Source organism: Hippopotamus amphibius, chromosome 3 (assembly GCF_030028045.1).
Source record: "Hippopotamus amphibius kiboko isolate mHipAmp2 chromosome 3, mHipAmp2.hap2, whole genome shotgun sequence".
Classification (NCBI taxonomy): Eukaryota; Metazoa; Chordata; class Mammalia; order Artiodactyla; family Hippopotamidae; genus Hippopotamus; species Hippopotamus amphibius.
In genome coordinates, this window is record NC_080188.1 from 89823959 (window position 1) to 89835844 (window position 11886).

At 35.8% G+C, this 11886-nt stretch overlaps 1 pseudogene; it reads right to left on the reverse strand.

Moving 5' to 3' along the window:
* Window positions 1–1389: 1389 nt before the first annotated feature.
* Window positions 1390–3510, reverse strand: LOC130848491 (tigger transposable element-derived protein 1-like; annotated as a pseudogene).
* Between the last annotated feature and the right edge of the window lie 8376 nt (window positions 3511–11886).

The following is an 11886-nucleotide window of genomic DNA, read 5'->3' on the forward strand; positions in this document are numbered from 1 at the left end:
AATTAAAGTTACTGTTTGTTACTTTAGTTATTTCAAGTTCCTAGCAGTGAAATATGTACCTTGACTGTAACCGGCTACCTTTTTCTCAATCTTAATATGTTTACTGTAAGAAAGGGGCAGAAAATATTTAAAAATGCTTTCTCTCCCACTTGCCTTAATTCTAATTTTCCTTCAACATGGAAATTGAATGAAAAAAACTCTACATGAATAATGACTGTGAACATTTCTTTAGTTTTAAGCCTGAAGATTAAAAAAAAATCTACTCTTGTCAAAGACATTCACAGAAAACCAATTCTAATAGTACACAAGGTTATATCAACAGCAAGCTTTGCTTCCACTCTGGGCTCCTCCTGCCTTTGTTCTCTTGTCTAGTAAGGGTAACTCTTACAGGTTCCTATGTACTTTTAGAGGGTAGTCTCTGCATCCAAAGGGATGCATATGTGTCAGTGTGTGTGAAAGAATATATGTGTGTGTCTGTGTGCACATGTGCACTGTTTCTTTTTCAATTATAGCAGTGGTTCCCTAACTTTAGCATGCTTCACAGTCATCTGAGGGCTTGTTAAAACACAGTTTGCATTAACGCACCACCCCCCAGGGTTTCTGATTCACTAGGTGAGTTGAGACTAACAAGTTCCCAGGTCATGCTGATCACACTTTTAGAATGACACTGTTAGAATCACTGAATTATATTAATGGCAGTAACTGGCTTTTGAAGATTTGTTCATGTCAGTTTGTTTGAAACTGCACTATTCTCTTTTCAACAATTGATCTCTATGGATATATTATAATGTGGTTAATGTGTCCTTGTTGATGGATGCTTGGGTTGTTTCTAATGTTTGAAGCTTTCATCAGTGCAGGTAAATTGTTCAATATTCAATTTTTCAAAATTGAATATTTACCTAATATAAGTTCAAAAATCAACTCACAAAAAACAAATTAAAGTTCAATTTGTAGAATATCTAATTTGATGAACTTACCAAATTATAGTCCTATCAAGAATGTTTTGATAGCTTTAACAGAAATGATTTAACAGCTTTATGAGAATGTCCAATTTTGATTACTAGTGGCACACACTTTTCTTAAAATTAATTAAAATAAGATTGCTATGTTATTGATGACATTGGCTAGAGAATCTTTAAACTGCTTACAGACTAACTGAAATAGCAATCAGTGTATTCAGGAATACCCTGGAGTTACTGTGGGTTCAGTTCCAGACCGCCACAATAAAGTGAATATCTCAAAGTGAATAGAGCAAGTTGCAAAAATTTTTGTTTTCCCAGTGCATATAAAAGTTATATTTATACTATACTGTAGCCTATTGTGTGCAATAGCATTGTCTAAAAAAAATGTACATCCCTTAATTTTAAGACACTTTATTGTTAAAATATGCTAACCATCATCTGAGCCTTCAGCAAATCTTAATCTTTTTGCTGGTGGAGGGTCTTGCCTTGATATTCATGGCTGCTGACTGATCAGGGTGGTGGTTGCTGGAGGTTGGGGTGGTTGTAGCAATTTCTTAAAATAAGACAACACTAAAATTTGCTTCACCAATTGACTCTTTCTTTCAGGAACAATTTCTCTGTAGTTTGCAATGCTGTTTGATAGCATTTTACCCATAGTAGAACTTCTTTCAAAATTAGAGTCAATCCTCTCAAACCCTGCTGCTGTTTTATCAACTGAGTTTATGTCATATTCTAAGTGATTTGTTGCCATTTCAATAATCATCACAACATCTTCACCAAGAGTAGTTTCCATCTCAAGAAACCACTTTCTTTGCTTATCTGTAAGAAGCAACTCCTCATCAATTAAAGTTTTATCACGAGATTGCAGCAATTCAGTCACATTTTCAGGCTCCACTTCTATTTCTTTTAAAAAATTTATTTATTTATTTATTTATTTATTTATTTATTTATTTTTGGCTGCTTTGGGTCTTTGTTGCTGTGCACGGGCTTTCTCTAGTTGCAGTGAGTGGGGGCTACTATTCGTTGCAGTGTGCAGGCTTCTCATTGCAGTGGCTTCTCTTGTTGTGGAGCACAGACTGTAGGCTTGTGGGCTCAGTAGTTGTGGCTTGTGGGCTCTAGAGTGCAGGCTCAGTAGTTGTAGGACTTGGGCTTAGTTGCCTGCGGCATGTGGGATCTTCCTGGACCAGGGCTCAAACCTATGTCCCCTGCATTGGCAGGTAAATTCTTAACCACTGCGCCACCAGGGAAGTCCTCTAATTCTATTTTGCCTGCTATTTTCACCACATCTGCAGTTACTTTTTCCACTAACATCTTGAACCTTCAAAGTCTTCCATGAGGAGTGGAATCAAGTTCTTCAAAAGTTCTGTTCATGTTGATTGTTTGACCTCTTCCCATGAATCACAAATATTCTTAATGGTGTCTAGAATGTTGAATCTTTTTCAGAAGGTTCTCAATTTACTTTGCCCTGACCCATGAAAGGAATCACTATCTATGGCAACTATAGCCTTACAAATTGTATTTCTTAAATAATAAGACTTTGAAGTTGAAATTATTCCTTGATCCATAGGCTACAGAATGGATGTTGTATTATCAGCCATAAAAATGACATTAATCTCCTTGTACAACTCCATTAGAAATCTTGGGTGGCTAGGGGTATTGTCAATAAGCATTAGTATTTTGGATTTTTTTTTTTTCCTGAGCAGTAGGTCTTAACAGTGGTCTTAAAATATTCAGTAAACCATGTTGCAGACAGATGTGTAGTTACGCAGGCTTTGTTGTTCCATTTATAGAGCACAGGCAGAGTAGACTTAGCATAATTCTCAAGGGCCCTAAGATTTTTGGAATGTGAAATGAGCATTGGCTTCAACTTAAGTCACCATCAGCATTAGCCCCTAACAAAAAAGTCAGCCTGTCCTTTGAAGTTCTGAAGCCAGGCATTGACTTCTTCTCTCTAGCTGTGAAAGTCCTGGATAGCATATTCTCACATTATAAGGTTGTTTTGTCAGATTGAAAGTCTGTTGTTTAGTCTAGTCACCTTCATTAATTATCTTAGCTAGATCTGGATAATTTGCTGTAGCTTCCACACTAGCACTTGCTGCTTCATTTTGTACTTTTATGTTGCAGAGATGACTTCTTTCCTTAAATTTCATGAACCAACATCTGCTAGCTTCAAACTGTTCCTCTGCAGCTTTCTCACCTCTCTTGGCCTTCAGAGAATTGAAGAGAGTTAGGACTTTGCTCTGAATTAGCCGTTGGCTTAAGGAAATGTTGTGGTTGGTTTGATCTTCTATCCAAATTACTAAAACTTTCCCCATATCAGCAATGAGGCTGTTTGGCTTTCTTATTATTTATGTGTTCACTGCAGTAGCACTTGTAATTTCCTTCAAGAACATTTCCTTTGCATTCACAACTTGGCAAACTGTTTGGCACAAGAGGCCTAGTTTTCAGTCTATTTTGGCTTTTGACATGCCTTCTTCACTACTCATTCCTAGCTTTTGATTCAAAGGGAGAGATGAGACTCTTTCTAACTTGAACTCTTAGAGGCCATTGTAGGCTTATTAATTGGCCTAATTTCAGGATTTTTGTGTCTCAGGGAATAGGAAGGCCCAAGGAGAGGAAGAGAGACAGAGGAATTGCTGATCGGTGGAGCAGTCATAACACACAAAACATTTACCAATTAAGTTTGCTCTCTAATATGAGTACAGTTGGTGATGCAACCAAAAATTACAGTAGTAACATTAAAGATTACTGAGCATAGATCATCATAACAAATATAATGATAAAGACTTAAATATTGCAAGAATTACCAAAATGTGACACAGAGACACAAAGTGAGAAAATGCTGTTGAAAAATGACACTGACTCAGGTATAAAAAAGGATAAAATAATGCCATTTGCAACAACATGGGTGGACCTAGAGATTATCACACTAGGCAAAGTAAACCAGACAGAGAATGACAAATATCATATGACACTGCTATATGTGGAAGTTTTAAAAGAAAAAAAGCTACAAATGAACTTATTTACAAAACAGAAATAAACCCACAGGCATAGAAAACAAACTTACGGTTACCAAAGGGGAAGGGGGGAGGGATAAATTAGAAGGATGGAATTAACATATACTTGGTACTATATACAGAATAGATGCCCAACAAGGACCTACTGTATAGTGCAGGAAACTGTACCCAATATTTTGTAGTAACCTATAAGAGGAAAGGAATCTGAGAAAGAATATATACATATTATACACATTATATATATTATTCTTTTTCAGAATATATATATTGATATATATATGTTTATATTATATATATATTTATATTATTTATATATAAAATATATACATTTATATTATATGCATTTATATATATATATAATTTTCAGAATATTATATATGTATATAACTGAATCACTATGCTGTACACCTCAAACTAACATGACATTGTAAATCAACTATACTTCATTTAAAAAAAATGGCACTGATATATTTGTTAGACTCAGGGTTGCCACAAACCTTCAATTTGTAAAAAATTCAATATCTGCAAAGTGCAATAAAATGAGGTATACCTGTATTTAAAAATCCTCCTTAATTTATCCTATTTTTTAACCAAAATTCTGCCATTTTACATAGGATCATAATAAACTGCCAGTGATTTTATTTATATGCCTTTGAATATAATCTTACAGTTTCTAAAACTTTAAAATATTGATTATTCTTTTGAGAATTCCTCAAATGATATGTTTTAATTTTATATGTTTAGCAAAAAAACTAAAAGTTAAGTGTGAATACTGTTAAATTTTTATTAGTTTCTCAATTTAAGTTAAATTAAGCACTTAAATTCCAAAACAACTGAAGGAAACAGAAATAGTTAAAATAACCTTATCACATATAAAATATTGAAATTTTTGGCTTTAAAAACCAGCAGTTATGTTTACTTAAAAGCAGTTTGCAGAAAGATTATATTTGAAAGGACAAAATCATTCAGAAAACCAGGAAAAAATGAGGTACTATGGAAGGAATTTTGTGATTAGTGACTTAAATTCAATATACATTTATTATAAATTAAAAACTCTGAGGCTTTTACTTTTTTGCCTAGGAGGCAAAAAGTTGAAAAGTGTTTCCAACCTAAAAATAAGAAAGAGTCTGATAAATTACAGAATCAGAATCAAAACTTGAGATCATCAGAGAGCTAATGTCAAAGGAAATCCAACAGGAAATCCAAAGACAGGCGGTCTGCTCCCAGGAGAAATGAGGTGTAAGTTGTGGCTTAGGTGGCAGAGCATGGCAGGGAGAGGCGTTGCATACTGTTCAGCTAAACTTCTTAATGAATTTCTCAAGGCCAGGTGAGAGTATTGAAACCCTGGGAGTCACAGACACAAGTAGAGTCTGCATTAAGTCACAGGTTCTTATTCACAGGCCTCCAGTGAGTGCTCATGAGAAAAATTAGAAGCAAGGAGTCAGAGATGGGGGACTTCCACAGTGACAGTGTCTATGGGAAAAACATGAAGCGCCTCCTAAAAATTTCTCTCAAATGGTACAAAATATTTATGATGACAGGGAAAGGAAAATGAATGCTGTCATCCCCAAGGAACATATGAAGACCCGTTGCAGCTAGGGAAAAGGTATAAGGTAAAAAGGATCCTTCTACCTAGGGGGAAAGGCAGGAAAATTCCTGGTGTTAGGGCCCTATACTAACTCAGTTGTGTTGCCCTTTCCCTGGGCAAGGAGCTGGAAACTCTCTTGCAAACAAGGCCCAGCAAATATTCAAGGCAGAGTATGCTGCAGTGAGGAAGAAGAGCGTGATCATTAACAAAACCCCACTCCAGACACCTAAGCCCAGGATTTGCTTAAGAATGAGGCTGGACCAAGACCACAGAGAAATACCTTGCCTCCCCCTGCCCCTGGGTAGTAAACAATCTCAGTGGCTTATGAAAAAGAGTTCCTGTGTGGTTCAGGTGCACAGGGAAGAGTGGAAGTTGAGGTGTAGCATAAACAAACAAACAAAGCACTGGAAATGCTGGTACATCCCTGCCTGAAAACACATGCTAAAGGAAATTGAAGCAAGAAGTACAGTGAAAGTTACCATAACAATAACAAAATGAATTTAGCTCAACCCCTGATTAGATTGCCTTGCTTATTCTCATCCTTCCACATTAATATCTGGCAGAAGAAGAGGCATGCACATTTCCAAGCATAAATATCATTTACCTAAATCTCTACTATTCTACACAAGATGTACGGAATGCAATGAAGAATTATGAGATACACAAATGTCAAAAAACAAAAACAAAACAAAAAAACAAAAAAAAAAACAATCTACAGGTCAAGAGACAAAGTAATCAATAGAACTAGACTCAGATATGGCCCAGATGTTGAAACTATCAGACAGGGATTTTGACATAACTCTGATGAATATGCTAAAATCTCTAGTGAAAAAAGTGGACAATAGGGTTTAACATGTGGGAGATTTCAGCAGACAGATGAGAACTATTAGAAACAGATGTAGGGACTTCCCTGGTCCCTACATTTAAGAATCCACCTGCCAATGCAGGGGATACAGGTTTGATCCCTGGTGTGGGAACAACTAAGCCTGTTTGCCACAACTAGGGAGCGTGTGCTGTAGAGCCCATGAACCATAACTACTGAGCCCATGTGCCACAACTACTGAAGCCTGTGTGCCTAGAGCCCGTGCTCCACAACAAGAGAAGCCACTGCTCTGAGAAGCCTGCATACCACAACGAAGAGTAGACCCCACTCACCGCAACTAGAGAAAGCCTGCACCCAGCAATGAAGACCCAACACAACCAATAAATAAATAAATAAATAAATAAATTAAAAAAAGAAACAAATGTAAATGCTAGAAATAATTTTTAAAAACATAATAATAGAGATAAAGAAAGGTTTTGATGGGCTCACTTATATACTTGACATAGCCAAGAATGGAACTATTTCATTTAAAACAGGTAAATAGAAATACAAACTGAACAACAGAAGAAAAATAAAAGTGAGCAAAACATATCAGGGCACCTGAGAGCTGTGGGACAACATCAAATATTTTAACATACATGAAATTGGAATCTCAAATGGAGAATACATTTTTGATTTGAGACATTCCTCTTGATAATATAAGCATTTAGTGTTATGAATCTCTTAGCAGTGCTTTAGCTGCCTCTCACAAATTTTCATATGCCAAATTTTCATTTGTCAGTATACTTTTTTATTTCCCTTGTGACATCCTCTTTAAGCCCATAGATTATTTAGAAGTGTGTTGTTTAGTCTTCAAGTGTTTGAAAATTTTTCCTGTTATTTTTCTATTATTGATTTCTAGTTTGATTCCATTTTGGTCAGAAAATATATACTGTATGATATTTTTTAGTTAGCTGAGTTTTTTTTTTATGGCCCAGGATGTGGTTTCTATTTGTATGTATTCCATGGGCACTTGAAAGAAAAAAGTATTCTGCCATTGTTGAGTGAGGTGTTGTATGAATGTCAATTAGATCCTGTTGATTGATTGTATATTTTTTTTAATACCCTTGATATTGCAGTGTTCCTTCCTTCCATTTTTTTTTTTTTTCTTTCTTTCCGCTGAGAGAACTTCCTTTAGCCATTATTTTAGGATGGGTCTGCTGGAAATACATCACATTAGTTTTCTTTCATCTGAAAATGTCTTAATTTCTCTTTTATTCATGAAAGATATTTTCGCTTGGTACATAATTCTGCACTGATAGTCCTTTCCTTTCAGCATTTGAAAAATATTGTGCAACTTCTTTCAGGCCTCCAGTGTTTCTCATGATAAATCCACTATCATTGAAATTGTTTTTTACATAGAGTTGTCATTTCTTTCTCAATACCTTCAAAAGTTTAATTATGATGTTAAGCATATATTTTCTTTGGACTTAGACTGTATGAGGTTTGAACAGGTTCTTGAATTTGTATTTTTATGTTTTTTTTAAAGGAAATTTTTTTTCTACCAAATTTGGGAATGTTTTCAGACATTATTTCCTTGAGTATATTTTTAGTCCTGCCTTCTTTCTCCTCTCCTTCCCAGACTCTGATAACACACATCTTAATCTTTTGTTTGTTTTTTGTTTGTTTGTTTTTAGTCTATTTAATCTTTGTTGTTCAGATTTCATTGTTTTTATATATTCCAGTTCACTTATTCTTTCCCCATTTTCTTCTGTTCTTTTACTGATCCCATCTATTGAGCTTTTTATTTAGGTTATTGTATTTTTCAGTTCAAAAATTTCCATTTTATTTTCCTTATCTAGATATGTATTGTTATTGTTTATTGAGGAGAATAACATTGGTTTATAACATATGCTTCATGTGCACAATCTTATATTCAGCTTCTAATTATACTACAGTGTGCTCACCACCAAAATTTTAGCTTTCTCCCTCACCATGCTGTTGACCTTGTGTCCCCTTTTTGCCCTCCCTCCACCTCCCTTCCCCTCTGTGCTGTCTGTATCTTTGTGTTTGTTTCAGTTTGGTTGGGTTATTTATTTACTTATTTATGTATATTACATATATGAATGAAATCATATTGTCTTTTTCTGTCTGACTTATTTCATTTAGCACCCATGGTTTTCACCCATGTTGTCACAAATGGCAAGATTTATTTTTTTAATGAATGAGTAGTATTCCATTGTATATATACATACCATATGAATGGATGGCAATTTTTTTAAATTGAAGTATAGTTAATTTATAATATTGTGTTAGTTTCAGGTGTATAGCACAGTGATTCAGTTATATAGAGAGAGAGTAAAAAATATATATCTCAGATTCTTTTCCTTTATAGATTATTACAAAATATTGAGTATAGTTCCATGTGCTATGCAGTAGCTCCTTGTTGGTTATTTGTTTTATATATAGTAGTGTGGATGTGTCAAATGCTTTTTCTGCATCTATTGTGATCATGTTATTTTTAACCCTTCTTTTCTTAGTGTGGTATATCACATTGATTGAATTGCAGATATTAAACCATTCTTCATCCCTGCAATAAATCCCACTTGACCATGGTGTATGATCTTTTTAATGTATTGTTGAATCTGGTTTACTAATATTTGTTGAGGCATTATCTGTCTATATTTATCAGAGGTATTGTTAGTAAAAACTAAATTCCATCCTCTGTAATTTTCTTTTTTGTATCAACAGTACCTTTTGTCTTGTTTTGGTATCAGAGTAATGGCGACCTTGTAGAATACATTTAGAAATGTTCCTTCCTCTTTACATTTTTGTAATAGTTTGAGAAGGATAGGTATTGGTCGATTGACAAAGTAACTACTGATAGGTGTTTACTAATTCCCATTTTGTTGTTGTTTTCTGGTGTTTTTTTGTTTGTTTGTTTGTTTTTTGTGGTTATTCTTTGTTCTTTTCCTCTCTTTTTTAGTTTCTTCCCTAGTGGTGTGATGATTTTCTTCAGTGGTGTGCTTGTGTTCCTTTCTGTCTAGTTTTTATGTATCTATCATAGGTTTCTAATTTGTGGTTACCATGGGGTTCACATACATTGATGTGTAACTATACCTACTTGTTTTACATTGTTAGTCATTTAAATTCAAACACATTCTAAAAAAACTACCTTTTTTACTCCCTTCCTGTATGTTTAGTATTTTTGATGTCTTATTTTACATTTTCATATCTATTCCTTAACTGTCTATTGTAGTTATAGTTGATTTTTACAATTTTTGTTCTTTAATCTGTGTGCTGGCTTATTTTAGGCATTGATCCACAACTTTTACTCTATATTTGCCTTCACTTGTGGGATTTTTCCTTTCCTATAAATTCTTTACTCCTTGTTGTAGCCTTTTCTTTTCCACTTAGAGAATACCCTTTAAAAGTTCTTTCAGGGTCAGCTTAACATTAATGAACTCTTTTAGTTTTTGTTCATCTGAGAAGTTCTTTATCTCTCCCTCAATGCTAATTGATAACCTACTAGGTAGAGTATCCAAGGTTTCAGATTTTTTTTCCTTTTCAGAACTTTAAATTTATCATGCCACTTTGACGTGCAAAGTTTATGCTGAAAAATCACCTAATAACCTTATGAGAGTTTCCTTGTACATGATTCTTTGTTTTTCTCTTGCTGCCTTTACAATTCTCTCTTAATCTTTAAGTTTTACCACTTTAATTATAGTTTGTCTTGGAGTGGGTTTCTTTGGGTTCTGCTTGTTTGGGTCTCTCTGTGCTTCCTGCACCTGGAAATCTGTTTTGTTTTTCAGCTTCAGGTAGTTTTCAGGCACAATTTTATTACATTCATTTTCTACCCTTTTCTCTCTCGTCCTCTTCTAGGACCCCTATAGTGCATATGTTAGGACTATGTTAATGTTAGTCCCCTAAACTATCCTCATTTTAAAAAATTTATTACTTATTTATTTCTTTATTTTTGCTATTCCAATTGGATGCTTTTCATTATTTTATCCTTCAGATTAAGTGTGCATTCTTCTGTGTCACTTACTCTGCTGTAAATTCCTTCTATTGTATTTTTCAATTCAGTTATTTTTTTCTTCAGTTCTGACCAGTTCTTTTTAAATATTTTCTAGTTCCTTTGTAAAATCTCACTGCATTCATCTATTTTCCCCCCAAGTTCAGTTAGCATTCTTATTACTAATGCTTTGAGCTCTTTGTCTGGTAAATTATTTATCTCTGTTTCATTAGGATTTTTTTCACATTTTTTTCCATATTCTTTCATTTGAAACAAATTCCTCTGCATTGCCATTTTGTTTAACTTTCTCTGTCTATATGAAATTCAATGATACTGTGACCTATCCCAGTCTTGAGTGGGTGTGCTTCTGTGGGAATGTGCCTATGCAGTTGCACATGACCAGTGGCTTTGGTGGGAGATCTGAATCTAAAGTGAGCACAGATCACATCTTCTCCCAGGGTGTGTTGGCTGCTATCATCTTGGTGGGAGGAGGGGCTGGAGATGGAGGGGCTAGAACCAGTGCCAGGTGTGAGCCATGGCTTCTCCACTGCTCAGTGGCCAGCACTGCTCTATCAGGGTTAGGATCAGGGCTCAAGGTAATGGAGCAGAAGCCCCAGGAGTTGGGTCTAAGCTGATTTATTTCTCTATAAGTGTGCACTCTCCCCTCAGCAAGGGCACTTCCATCCCAGTGGAGAGCAGAGGCAGGAAGGGCTCCAGCGGTCACCTGGTGTGGTCTGGGGTGCATGATGGGACTGTTCCAGCAAGCCAATCAGAGCCGCAACAGTTTCCAATCCTCTGTCTCTTCACACTCCCTGGCAACAGCTGCCTTCATCCTGTCAAGAGGCATGGTCATATGTGAGCTGGCTCTGCTTCCTCCATGTGTGCAGTCCTTGCCTGGCAAGGGTGCCTTTGCCCCAGGGACAGCAGCACTGGAGCAAGAGGGGCTGGAGCAGGCACCCAGTGTGTGTTGGCGTGCACACTGTGGTGGTTGCAGGAAACTGGCCAGAGCCTCAGGCCATTTCCAATCTGCTTCCCATGCCTGTTCCCAGGAGTAAGCAAGTGTGTGCATGTGCTCTTTGAGTGGATTATTGGTTTCTTGCAGCCCTCTGGTAGTTCCCACTGGTTTTCAAACCAGCTAAGCAGCTAAGGGGGTTAGTCTTCCCCTTTCAACATTTCTTGCAAAGCATTTCTAGTGGTGATGAACTCCCTCAGCTTTTGTTTGTTTGGGAAAGCCTTTATTTCTCCTTCATATCTGGATGATAACTTTACTGGATAGAGTTTTCATGGCTGACAGTTTTTATCTTTCAGTATTTTGATAATGTTATTCCATTCCCTGCTGGCCTGTAGTGTTTCTGCTGAGAAATCTGCTGATGGTCTAATGGGGGTTCCCTTGTAGGTTACCATCTGTTTTTCCCTGGCTTCCTTTAAAATTCTTTGTCATTGATATGTGACAATTTTAATATAATGTGTCTTGGAGAAGCTTTTTTGCACTTCTTAGCTTA